The sequence below is a fragment of the Myotis lucifugus genome, unplaced genomic scaffold (assembly GCF_000147115.1).
Source record: "Myotis lucifugus unplaced genomic scaffold, Myoluc2.0 scaffold_241, whole genome shotgun sequence".
Classification (NCBI taxonomy): Eukaryota; Metazoa; Chordata; class Mammalia; order Chiroptera; family Vespertilionidae; genus Myotis; species Myotis lucifugus.
In genome coordinates this window covers 924,216-938,296 of record NW_005871289.1, presented here as the reverse complement: position 1 = coordinate 938,296, position 14,081 = coordinate 924,216, and the positions used below count along the sequence as shown (strand labels likewise).

General features: G+C 35.4%; 1 protein-coding gene across 1 annotated transcript in view; it reads left to right on the top strand.

Annotated features, from left to right (window-relative positions):
• SUPT3H (SPT3 homolog, SAGA and STAGA complex component) overlaps positions 1–14,081 on the top strand; it is a 408,078-nt gene that overhangs the window by 113,208 nt on the left and 280,789 nt on the right. The gene's annotated exons all lie outside the window — the stretch shown is intronic.

Below are 14,081 nucleotides of genomic sequence, written 5' to 3'. Positions count from 1 at the left end.
CTTCAGTCTTTGCTCCTCGCTCCGGCTGGAGTCTTCAGTCTCTGGCCAGAGCTGCTCCTGTAGCTCCTTCCGCCCCCCACCCTCCCCCTCATAGCTTGATCGCTGCTTTGCCTGCAGACCGCGCTGACGGGCTCCTGGGTCCCGGGGGGCCGCCTTGCCTGCAGCCTGGCTTTCCGGCGGCTCCTGGGGTCGCACACAGGGGCCTGGATGGCGGCTCCCGGTGTCCCGACCTGCCTGCAGTATGCAAATTAGCCGCCATCTTTGTTGGCGGTTAATTTGCATATCACGCTGATCAGCCAATGGCGATAGTAGCAAAGGTACGGTTAATTACCATGTTTGTCTATTATTAGATAGGATTTGCTGAATTGAATTAAAAAAGTTAATATAGAGATGTGTTGTTGCTAATTAGTGTTTTATTTCCTCCTATTATTTTTCTTTTTCTTTTTCCTTTGACTGTTGCATAGAGAAATGATTCTTATAGGTGTTTGGTTGATGCGGGATGTAACATGACTGAGTGCCTCCCCTTGTAGTTGTCTACATGGATTGAAGCTAGATTATGGTATTTAAGATACAAACTGAAAAATTCTTGTCAGTCAAGCTGCAGACTCAAGTAAGGTTCTGGTCTTAAGGAAACAATGTTTAACTGATCTTTGAAAAATCTAGAGTTCAAAGTCATGCATTGCAAAAATGGAAAACATTGATGAAATATTAATGCTTTTTGTACTGCAAGCAAATAAAAGATATTCCTTTGAGGCTTAATGATAGAGAAAAATACCCATAGCAAACAGAAAATGTGTTACAGGTTTAGCAGTAGTTTCAAGTAATGTGAAAAATTATGCTACTGTGAAAGTACTGAAGACTCATCATTCTACTATTGAATTACCTACAAATGTCAATCTTCAGTATTTGGTAGGGTTTGTTGCCTGACCATAATGTAGGAAAAATAGTCTATTGAGTTATTTTGGTGTATACTTTGCTCCAAAACAAGTGATTTTTTTTTCACTGTCAGAAGCCAAGGAAATGATTTTCATGTGGTTAAGGATAAATATGCAAAAAATAATTTTTCTCATCAAATTATTTAAGGTGCTGCTGAATTGTGAAGATTCTGCTTTAATTGGTAATTCCTCAGGTGACCAGAGTAGGTCTCAGGTTACATTAATTGTATATAATTTAAGTTTGTAATGGTGTGATAAAGTAATTTAAAATTAAGCAGATTTATTTTCTGGCAAGGGAAAACAGACTTACCTCTATATTAGAGGTATCCATTAACTGTATACATAATTTAAATTTAATGCAGCATAACATTTTAAAAGTATTTTTTTAAATCAATGTATCTTATTATCTTGGGTTAATAAATTTTGAAACATAAAATTGTATTACTAATTTAAGGAGACTCTATCCTTGAGGATGACAACAGCCTTTATAGGCACTAATAGAAAGTGTAATGATTTCTTTCTTAAGATTTAAAAATTTTATGAAATAACACAAATATTTGTAAAGGAAGTAACAGTACGGGGAACTAAAGTGTTATAATCGGTCTGTTTGTAGCTATTCTCTTACAATTTTCTATACCCTCAATCACATGATTTAGTTTCATGTTATTCAGAGCTTAAAATAACAGATATAATTTGAAGTTAATGTGTCTACTCAAACACAATAGGTAACTGTTTCAACAACTAAGACATTAGTGTTCTTGGTGTTATAATTTCAGGTAGCATGGCTTAAGTCAGAACTCACAGACTGTGTGTATAGAATTAAAAAGTTATAGCACTTAGTCAAAAATCATTCCTGTCAGCTATTAATAACTAACTTAGGATCAAGCTATTTAAAAAAAATATTAATTATTTTTGCAGCTTAAAATCGATGTTCTTTTAAGTATATCAATGTTATTATAGATGGCACATTGATTCATTATATTGTGGTTATTCCCAAATTCTGAAGCTTGATTTTTTTTTTCACAAGTGAAATTTTCAGTAAACTATTGTAATATACTAGAGACTGATTCTTTTTTTCCTCCATTTTCTTATGGTTAATTAAAAAAAATTAATTTTAACTTGAACTATCATAAAGTATTAGGAGGAAACTTTCTAGTTTAAAATCGTAAGTTTTGTATGCTCCCAAAGCTGCCTAGTGTTCAATTCTTAACTTCTTCCCATCTCAGAACTTGTGATTATGGCCAATGAGGCAGACATTTATACTTTCCTTTTTTTTTTCTACTCTTGCTGAGTACAAAATAACACTCAATTTTTGTAAAAGTGATCCTATTTCAAATCAGAAAACTGCCTCACTAGAATATATGTTCCTATTTTGGAAAGCTACTTTAAAGATATTTTATTTCTAGCTTTCATATTGATTATATCATCTCTTATTTTAGGAAAATGAGATTAAGTATCATTTTAAAGTAATAATGGGCAATTCAGAATATCTAATTTTTCAGATGAGATCTTGGTCAGCAGACCAGATAAAAGATAAATTGAGAACTTTGAGATACTTTTAGATAATTTGTAGAAATGCAGTGGTGTAGAATTATCAAGTTTTATTGAAACAACATTCATAGTAGGGAGAATGTAAGTCTGAATGCTTTTCTAAGTTCACAGGCTGAATAGATATTAAATGTAGATGAGACAAATACATCTTTAAATTTCTTAATTTAACATGTAATTTGGGTATTTTATAGATTTTGTTTAGTAGGTTCACTTTTCAGTTTGTAAATTCAATGCAAAGCAGTTATCTGGGAAAAAGCAAATGTCTATTAAAAGACACGAGAAAGCCACTACTTACCCAAGGTATATAGGGACTTAAAAATACAAAGCATAATAATTTTATAGTCTTGACTTTTTTTTCTCTGTTCAGTAAACTAAAAAAAATAACATCCAGTTTGTTTTTCTGCAAGTACCCTAGAACTTTTATTTGTTATTCAATATACCTTAATTTTGTTACATTGCATATTTTAATATGAATTCCTTATATTATTTTTATTAGTTTATAAAACCATATAAGGGATATATAAAATTTTCATCCAGTTCAATAAGCACCTATTTAGTGAATCTTTGAAAATGTTTATTAGTTAAGCATGCTTAGTAAAAATGTATATAAAGAGGAACCACTGTGAAAAACCGGAGCCATTTAAAAATTCCTTGGTAGTTTTATTTTCTTTTCAGATCATTTTAGTAATTAGAAGATAGTGCTGGCTAATTGTTCATCAACTTTTGAATCATTCATTAAAAGTAAAAATTGCCTGAAATGACCATGTGCCATTTTCTCCCCCATTTATTTAATCTGTTGTTGACTCTGGTGTTAATTCAACAACTTTTTAATTGATTTCATCAAAGATTAACAATCTTTCAGTATTTCTAGCAATGGTTCTTAAAATCCAGTTTAAATATGTAGCAATAGGAATTCTAACACTGTAATGACAAATAGAGTGTTGAAGAATTATTCCTAATGACAAAACTTTTTTTTATCCATTGTTAAGTTTAACAGTCAATATTATTTATTTCTACCTTTTTTTGCCAGGATGTTTTCTGAGGATGGGTTCTTTTAGATAAACTGCATCAGGGAAGAGACACTAAATCCATGTTGTTCCTTTTTACATTTTTTAAAAACAGGACGTTTTAAAATTTTGATTTATAGCATCACAGTAAATCAATCTTCTCTATGTTTCCCTGAATCACTTTCATATTCTCATTTTTAAGCAGTAGTCTTCACAAATATTTTTATGGAACCAAATGCCTAATAATTGTAGCACACCACACAGTCTTTTAAAAAGTTATGAAAATACAATTCTTGTGCTTAATGATATCCAGAAAGCATAATATTCTGAAAAAAGAAATTCCCTTTAGTCAATTTAAAATTAAACACTCTAATGCAAAAGGATATCTAAGGTGAAAGATGTTTGTGTAATGCTAAACATAACCAAAGAAACTGTGGTTTTAGCAAAGGTACTATTGCTCTATTTTATCAAGTGCCAGAAGTTGCATAATGAAAGTCTTTCAGTTAGTGAAAATATAAGTAAAAACACATAAAAATACCACCCAGCTGGTAGAGATCTTCCTAATTTTTACCTGATTGTATTTCTGAAGAAATATGGCAGGGCTGTCATAAATTTTCGACATGAACTGCATTTTTGTTGCCAATTTCCATATCCTTTAAAAAGTGCTGAAGCGTGCATTTGCTATTTATGTTTGCAGTAGACTGAGTACACTTTTACTATTTGTGGTTTTAGAAATTGGAAACAACCAAACAGTGGTGCTATGGTCTAAAAAAATAAATTTTAAACAGCTGCGGGACAGTATTTTTAGAAGGGTAGGAGTCCTCCTTCTAAGGCAATAGAACCGTCTCCCACCCCCTTTAAAGATGGAATATGGTCACATATATAAAGTTAGGTTTCCATTGTCTTTTATCTATGAATGATTAAATGAACAAAATTAAAAGTATGCTTTTGTTAGCTATGAAAAATAGTTTTAGCATCCTTAGATTCAACTCTTTTTGCTAACCTGCAAATGTTTGTTACTGTTCTGAGCTTAATCACTTTATAGACTTGAATCCTCACAAAGACCCCTCCATGGACAGGAACTATCCTTATCTTACAAATGAGGAAACAGGCTTCAAGAGAAGGTCAGTCACTGCCCAGAATCACAAAGTTTCTCAGTGGTAGACCTGATTCAAGCGAGACTCTAGCTCCAGATCCACTGATCCCAGGGTTTTTCAACCTTGTGTTTTGTGCAGATCCAATTGAAAGGGGAAAAGAAAGTCTTATAGATCCATTTTAACTTAAAGCACTGTTATGCTAACATTACTGAAATATGTAAAAACATAAAAACCTTGGTAGCAACTTTTTATTGCATTTAAATCTAATGAAATTCTAAAATCAAAACATTTAGAAATTAAAAACAAATCCTTAATACCAATAACAGAATAATGATCTTAATTTAATCTGACATACTTTAGCCTCCGAAAATAAGTCCTTTTCCTCAGTGTGACTGCTGTGACATAAGAGTTTGTTAATGTTTTTCTAGTGGTTTGCAATCTTTTTTCACATCAGGGCACAAGCAACAATTAGTATTCATAGGACCACAGGCTCTAAAAGCATTAGGTTGCTTCTTAGGAGACAATAGTTTAGGGGCATCCAAAATACCCTTAGCCCCAGCAGCCAGCCCACAGGCTGAGGGGATTGAAATCTATGCACCTGTACCTAGTTGGCGGCTTTTTCCGAGAAACATGGGTTGGAAAGCTCTGATCATTGCTCTCTTTTTCCTTGTGATAATTCAATTACCTGTGGCTTTTCTCTATACTAGCTATGAAAGCTATGTATAGTGTATACTGGCATTATTTGGCCGTTATTTTTATAGTAAGTTAGCATTATTCCATACTAGTAGCCTGGTGCATGAAATTTGTGCACATTAAAAGGGAATTAATTGCCCTAACCGGTTTGGCTCAATGGATAGAGCATCGGCCTGCGGACTCAAGGGTCCCAGGTTCGATTCCGGTCAAGGGCATGTACCTTGGTTGCGGGCACATCCCCAGTGGAGAGTGTGCAGGAGGCAGCTGATCGATGTTTCTCTCTCATCGATGTTTCTAACTCTCTATCCCTCTCCCTTCCTCTCTGTAAAAAATCAATAATATATATATTTTTTAAAAAGGGAATTAATTAGCGGAGATATTTTAATATTGCTATTTGCCCTTTCTCTATAATAGAAGTGTGAGAGATGAAAGGAAATTAGTAAAATGTATATGAAAATAATATATAAATTTATTAATAATAAACAGTAACAAAAGGATATAACAACAGAGGCATGATATAAAAACTACAAAAACATGATATGAAAACAACAAAAACGTGATATGAAAACAACAGTGATGCAAACAATGACTGATAAAGGGATTAAACTTATTCTAATATCTCCCTGTACACCACATTAAGAGTGAAAACACTTTCAGAGTGCTTGACTAATTTCCCTTGTGCTGAAGTATTTAGAACTTTAACGTCACATGATGCTTTCTTTTGGCTGCAGAGATACCTTGTGCCAACAATTGGCCTTCAGATATATTCTGTCACCAACAATGGCTTCTGGCTTCAACTTTGTTCCAATAGTTGGTCTTTAAACATATTCTCTCCTCCCTGCTGTCAGGGGCCAGGGTGCAGGTGAATAGGATTGCCAGCTGGTAGGCCCCTGACAGCAAACGGGCCACCTGTCAATTCCGTGAGGAAAGGGGCTCCCTCCTCCCTCCTGTCAGGGTCTTGGGTGCAGAAGAATGGGGTTCCTGGCTGGCAGGCCACTGACAGCAAGCTATCCAACAGCGGATTCTGTGAGGAATGGGGCTCCCTCCTTTCTACTGTCAGGGTCTGGTTTGAAGGTCGGCCATGCCCCCTGTTGGGCCAGACCCAGAGTTCTACCACGCCGTGGCCTCCACCTCAGCAACCCAGGACTGATTGCTGCTGGGCACGCCTGGTTCTCTGAGGGTGGGTTCTTCCCTCAGGCCACACGGGAAACAGCTGGGGAGGGTGCAGCCCTTGGCAAAGCGACCCAGGATTCAGTGGTCCACGCTCCGAGGGCGGGTTCCTGCCTCAAACCCTGTCCTTGCTGGAAACAGCTCCGGGAAACAGTTCAGGGGAGGGCGCAGCCGTTGCCAAGACAACCCCTGCAGGACTGACTGCCTTCCGGTTGGTCGCCAGCCAGACCCCAGTCGTGATGAACACTACCCATGATTTTTATATAAGTAGACTAGAGGCCTGTTGCACGAAAAGATTCGTGCAATAGGCCTTCCCTTCCCCTGGCTGCCAGCACCGGTTTTCCTCCGGCACCCGGGACCCAGGCCTTTGCTCTGGCCAGAGCCACCTTCAAGCCTTCGCTGCTCTGGCCGGAGCCGCCTTCAGTCTTCGCTCTGCCGCTTCGCGCCTACGTATGCAAATTAACCGCCATCTTTGTTGGATATGTTCAGTTGCATATCTCTCTGATTAGCCAATGGGAGGCATAACGAAGGTACGGTCAATTACCATGTTTGTCTATTATTATATAAGTAGATTCCCTCTTCCCTGACTCCCCATCATCCTGTTACAATTATAGAGATTTTGGCTGCCACTTCATTGTTTTTTTGACAACAAAATTTAATCTTGTAAAATTATTACTGAAAATTTGTATAAATTTGCTAAATGAATAGCCAACCTCTTTTGGAGTTAAAATTTTTAAGCAGTATGAGATTAGATGAATAGTCGGGATGAGATTGGGTTAAAATAGGGATGATTTATTAATTCATTGTAATAAAAAATGTATAGCAGATTCAGTTTAACTTTCTATTGCAACTTAATTCTTTTTATTGCATACAACCATAGTATATTTTCTCTAGTACCAAATATATGTTCATAGTAGCTTTGATGCTGATTTGGAGAACTAATGTATGAATGAACTAGTAAAGGAAGGTGACATAGTTGATATTTTAAATTTCTGATGTGGAAGAGATATTTGTTCAATGTCTGTTTAAACCAAGACAGATTTTATACATAGAGATAAAATATTTAAAATTTCGAAAGCTACATGTTAGCTCACAGAACTAAAGTTAATTTTCTTTAGTGGTTATCATAGTCTTTACATATGCATGAGGACTCACTTTCTCCAAAAATTCTAATAATCTTTGGAAGAATAGGACACATAGGACACATTTTCTTAAAGTTTTACATTGCTCTTATTTGCCTATATTCTAGGATACTAGAAGTAAGAGGGCTTTAAATTTTTTTGTTTTATTTTTGTCTTAAGCCTTATGTAATTTTATATTTCTGACTTACCATATGTGTTGTATGTAAAATTTCTGCAGTAGACATCTAACTTAATGGGATGTCATAATCAAGATGTTCAGTTCATTGTACCTTTTATTCTCAGGGCCAATAACTCTTTTACTTTGATTAGAAATATTAAAGCAGAAAAATATTGAATAAATTTTGTATCCTTGTGTGTTAAAAGCTTATAAATATTCAAAATATTCTTTTCCTGAGACAAGAACACTCGTTTAAATAGTATTAGTTTATTAATAAACTCTAAATGACAAATACAAAAAATTGCCTAATTATTTGCTCTTGTAAGACTCTTATTTAGAATATAGTTAAATGTGCCCTCTTGTAAAAAAATAAAATTAAAGCTAAAAAACAAATTTAAACTTATTTTTTGAAGTAACTAAAGTTCATATGATTTCAGTTCTCCATTCTCATTTCAAAGCAAATGATTCTTAATTTTAGTCATATTTTTGCATTTTAATCAATTTTTTGTTTAAAATGTTGTTAATGTGTTTCATTTTGATTATTTTTTAGTGTTCTCTCTCTCTCTCTCTCTCTCTCTCTCTCTCTCTCTCTCTCTCTCTCTCTCTGGCTCTTCAAACTCACTATCAGAATCAGGATTATAATACCTGAATGAGAACCTTGACTTCTTTCATCACAAAACTAAGAATTTAAATTGACTAAGAGTTCAAGTGACTGCCTCTGAAACATAATCAGGCATATCCTGGGGATGGATAGCAATTTCTAAGAAATCGGAATTGAAGAGATTTGAAGAATAGGAGTACTGGACTAAGGAAATTTATTTCCTTCTCATAGCTTTCCCATGAGCTAATGTTGCCTCTTGGACAACAGTCTCTCTGATATCAGTTTACTTAGTAACATAAATGAATATGAGGTGACTGCAGTAAAATATGTTAGACATGAAGCATGTGTAAAATTTGATGCCATCAATTAAGACACTGAGTATATTAATATTTTTTACGGTCATGACCTGCATTGTTTTAAGCCACGGACACTGGGAGTCCTGATATATTACTCTCTCCTCTTTTGCTAGAATAGATGACATAATTATTTTTAAATTGGTCATACTGTGGTAATTGTGATTTAATAAAAACAAACATTTCATAAAATTTGATTTTTGATAACTTTTTCTGTCTTAAAATGCCTACCTTATTTTATTGTCTTCTTTTAAAGTTTATAGTCTTTTTTTTTTAAAGAGCAGTTTTAGGTTTACAGAAAAACTGAGCTGAAAGTACAGAGGTTCCCACATGCTCCTACCATCACTGCTCTTCCTCCTGTTTCTGTTACAATTGACAAGCCAATATTGATATATTCTGTCTATTAAGTATTCGTCTACTTAATTAAATAGGGATGTATTTTTTCATAATGTTTCAGCACAAAGAATTGGTCTGTTTAAGGAATTTAAATAAGTAAAAACATTCATCGAAGTTTAATGTCAGGTTTGAAAGCACAGGACATGTGTTCTGTCTTGCTTAGGGACGCTTTATATTGAACCCACTGATTTCTGTGGGCCTATTAGAATTTTTCATTCATCCTAATTTGAACTTCCAATACCATTTCTTAAACGCTTGAAAAATTTTAAAGATGTATGTAGATTTCTTCACCCACCAATTTTATTTCTTAGATATTTTGGGAACTATTTCATACTATATGTCATCAGTTGGAGTTGTGCAATGCATATTAAAGCTTTAAAAGCAAATTTTAAAAAATAATTTATGATGAGATAATGGTTAATGAGATTATATAGGTTTCAATTGCATAATTCTATGATGTATCATCTGTATATTGCATTGTGTGCTCACTGTCCAAAGTCAAATCTTCTATCACCATATATTTGACCCCTTTTATGCTTTACTGTTCCCACTCCCTTCCCTCTGGTAACTACCATACTGATGTCTGTATCTATGAGTTTTTAGTTGTTTGTTTTGTTAATCCTCACCTGAGGATCTATTTTCCATTGCTTTTCAGAGAGTGGGAGGGAGGGGGAGAGAGAGAAACATCAATGTGAGAAAGACATATTGACTGTTTGGCTCCCACATATGTCCCTACCGGGGACAGGGAGCAAACCCTAACCCAAGGTACATGCCCTTGACTGGGAATCGAACCCGAGACACTTTCGTGCACAGTTTGATGTCCTGACCACTGAGACACGCCGGCTAGGGCTGTTTGTTTCTCCTATTTGTTCATATCTTGATTTCAGTCATATCCCACATATTAGTGAAATCATATGGTTGTTAACATTTTCTGACTTATTCACCTGGCATGATATTCTCAAAATCCATCCATGTTTCAAATGGCAGGATTTCATCTTTTCAAATTTTTATACTAAAGAAACCTATTTTATATGTTCAATGTAATGGTTACAGAAGTCTTTGATAGTGGAACCCACAACTTTCAGAATACCTTTGTGCAGAGCCAAAGTTAGGAAAATGATGCCCTAAAGCTGCATACAGTGGGAAATTCCCTTGGCCTAGTGCCAAAGGGAAGATAAAAAGTTAAAATAATAATTTTTACTATGATTATAAAGGGATCTTTCTGTGATGACTTTTCAAAAAGTGTTTCTAGTCCTCTACCTATTAAAACTGGCCAATTGTATTACATATAGTTGTGACATCAAGGAACATAGGGTTACTACTAAGGCTTTCCAATCAAAATAAAATTACTTTGCTATTCCTGTGTGAAAAAAGGGGTCTCAAACTTAGGGGTTTGTTTTGTCTAACAAATAAATTCTCCTGGAAGGAATATTATTTTCGTTGGTGGTGAGGACTTCCTCTTTGATTTGTATGACTGGACCATTGCAAGTGTCTTTGGTGGTCTTTTAGCTTGGGAATTGATTTTAAAAAATCTTAATTTACCTTTTCTGATAAATAACCACTGCAGTGCTCTCATTCAAATTCCTTCTTATGGTTTCCATATAGATCTAGAGTAGGACTGGCACATGAGCTTTTCTGAAGCTTATTTTTCAGAAGGGAACCATGTTTTTCTGACACCTTAGAGTCTAAGTCTAAGACTTAGACTGATGAGAACATTAACATTTTTTATTCGTTGAACTGAAATATAAAAATGTTTTTCATATTAGAGACTGATATTTCAAAGGCTTTGTTTCTCATTTAAAAATGTGAGTTTTAATGCCAACTTATGATTTATTAGCATGGCAAGAAGAAAAATAAGTATCTTCCTTTTAGCTTTTAATTATTTCTTAAACTGGTTTTTGCTTTTGTAACTTACAGATTAAATTTCTACCTAGCGTTCTGTGCATTTTATCATATGCTTCTTTCTTTGAATATTTGAATTTGCTGCATAAAATTTTTTTAGTATATACATTATGTACTTAGCTATTTTCAAGTTCTAGGATACAGTTTAGGATGGTTCGTAATGGGCTTTTAAAAATTGTTATTTCTTAAAATTAAGGAGGAAATGGAGAAAGCTATTTCAATCCAATTATTTTATAACAGAGAATGGGTATTATAATTACGTAAGAGTTTTGAGGATACAGTAATTACCTGAAGAATTTTCTTTTTTTTCTTCAGTGTTTTTAACATACAAAATTTGCTTTTGCCCAATTTAATTTTATTTGTTTGGAAAGTAAGACATATGATCTTTGACATTTTTAAAAAAAATTCCTTCCTAAGAAAGTACCAATGATATTTGTCACTATAAAGAGAAGTTTTTGTACAGTGAATAATTTACTCATATAGTGGAATAGAAAGATTGCTATGAGATGAATTCAAATTACTTGTAAGAATAAATAACATGGTTTAATAGTGGTAAGCATTGAGGTATGTAGTATATGCTACAGTGGAAAGCAATATGAATCCAAATGTAAGTAAGTTGTTTTTTATATCCTCAAATACATCTGTCTTACTTCATCAGATAACCCTTTGCCCTTGCTACATTTTTCTCCTAAACTTCTCTTCCTAGCCTACCCCTCCTAATATTTACATCATTTTACTCAGATCACTCCTAATATTACCCCATCTGAAATTATTACCTTGGCCACCACCATCCTATATAATAAAAGCCTAATAAGCTAAGTGTCCAGTTGTGTGGTTGGCCATTCAACCAATCAGAACGAAATATGCTAATGATATGCTAAGGACGCTCAACCACTTGCTATGATGTGCACTGACCACCAGAGGGCAGACAGTCGACCGGTTCACCAGTCACTCTGAAGTGCACTGACCACCAGGGGGCAGATGCTCCGACTGGTAGATTAGCTTGCTGCTGGGGTCTGGCCGATTAGGACTGAGCGAGACGGGCTGGACAAGCCTTGGAGCCCTCCCGCAACCCTCCCTGGCCCCGATCATGCACCGGTGGGGTCCCTCGGCCTGGCCTGTGCCCTCTTGCAATCTAGAACCCCTCGGCCTAATATGCAAATTGACCGAATGGTGGAACAACCTGTCGCTATGATGTGCACTAATCACCAGGGGGCAGATGCTCAACACAGGAGCTGCCCCCAGCCTGCAGGCCCTGGCAGGCAGCAGCAGTGGGGATGGGGACGGCGAGCGGAAGGTGCCAGGCCAGCCAAGGCGGGTGCCAGTGGGGGGCCCCCCCACAGATTGGCCCTGAGCGCTGACCAGGCCTAGGGACCCTACCTATGCACAGATTTTGTGCACTGGGCTTCTAGTATCTAAAGTAGCACTCATCATCCTTTAGTCTCTTCTTTACTCAGCCTTATTTCATTGCACTTCTTCCTACCTGTCATTATAGTGTACATTTATTTGTTTTTTCCTTCTTTTGTTTTCTCTGTTAGAATGTAAGCTAAGAGTACACTGCCATTCTTTGCCTTTGCTTTATCCCTAAGGGCTTACCTAGAAGGCTGCCTACCTAATATATAAACATTTTTGAGTAATGGGATTAATGAGTTTTGGTAAATCCTGTAGCTTCTTAGGCTATGGTTTTTATATGGCTAAAATATGTGATCAAATTCCACTGTTCCCTTCCATTTCATGTATGAAATCTTTTGTTCTTTTCTATACATCAATTTGGTAACTTATTTTTATGGCACTAAGTGATTTATTTCATTGTGATTAAATTTGCATGTCTTTTGCTCTAATATATTGTAAGCTACTCTAGTGTGTTTTACTCATCTTGTTCTCTTTGGCATCCAGTATGCAATCTTGCATATTGTGTGAATATTTTGTTTCATATGGATCCCATTATCTGGCAAGAGCAATAGATTAAATATTCTGGTTAACAAAGATTTAACATACATTGAATATCTAATATTCAAAGATTTACAGCACAGTAAAGTACATTTGATATTAACCTATAAACACACATGCAAATTTTTCTTAAGAAAGCATTTTGAAAGTTTACTTTCCTTCTAAATCTTTTAGTATAGAAATTCAAAAATGTTTTCTGGTTGGTTATGTAATGGTTAGAGCAAGGGCTTTGATGTCAGACACACATAGGTTCAAATATTATTCCTGATTAGTTAGTTATATGATTGTGGATAAGTAGCTTTTCTTTATTTTTATTGTTGATACTATTACAGATATCTCCATCTCCCTTCCCCGCACCCCCACCTTTGCCTGCCTCCACCCAGGTCTGACCCTCTGGCTATTACCATACTGTTGCCTGTGTCTATGGGTTATGCATGTATGTTCTTTGGAATGTGAAGGGACAAGTAGCTTTTCTTTTTTATTCTTTATTGTTTAAAGTATTACACGAGGCTCCTTTTCCCCCCAGTGACCCCCCCCTCAGCACATGCCCTCACCCCGCTATTGTTTGTGTCCGTTGGTTGTGCTCATATGCATGCATACAAGTCCTTTGGTTGATCTCTTACTCCCTCACCCCCGCCTTCCCTCATAGGTTGGACAGTCTGTTCGATGCTAGCTTTTCTTTTCTTGTTATATGCTGCCTACAAGAGAATTACTTTACCTTTTAGGACACACATAGACTGTAAGTGAAGGGATGCAAAAAGATATTTCATGCAAACAGAAACTAAAATTAAGTGGGTAGTTATATAAGACAAAATTGTACTTAAAACCAAATACTGCAACAAGAGCTAGATGTCATTATATAATGATAAAGAGATCAATTCATCGAAGGTATAATATTTGTAAATATTGATGAAGCCAATGTAGGAGCACCTAAATACAGTATACAAAGAAAATACTAGCAGATCTTTAGGGAGAAATAGGCAATAATATAATTATAGTAGGAGACTTCAATACCTCACTGTGAGCAATAGATTGTCCAGACAGAAAATCTATTAGGAAATTTAACATATGGCTTAACATATATTTACAGAACATTCCACCCAACAGTAGCAGAATACATATTCTCA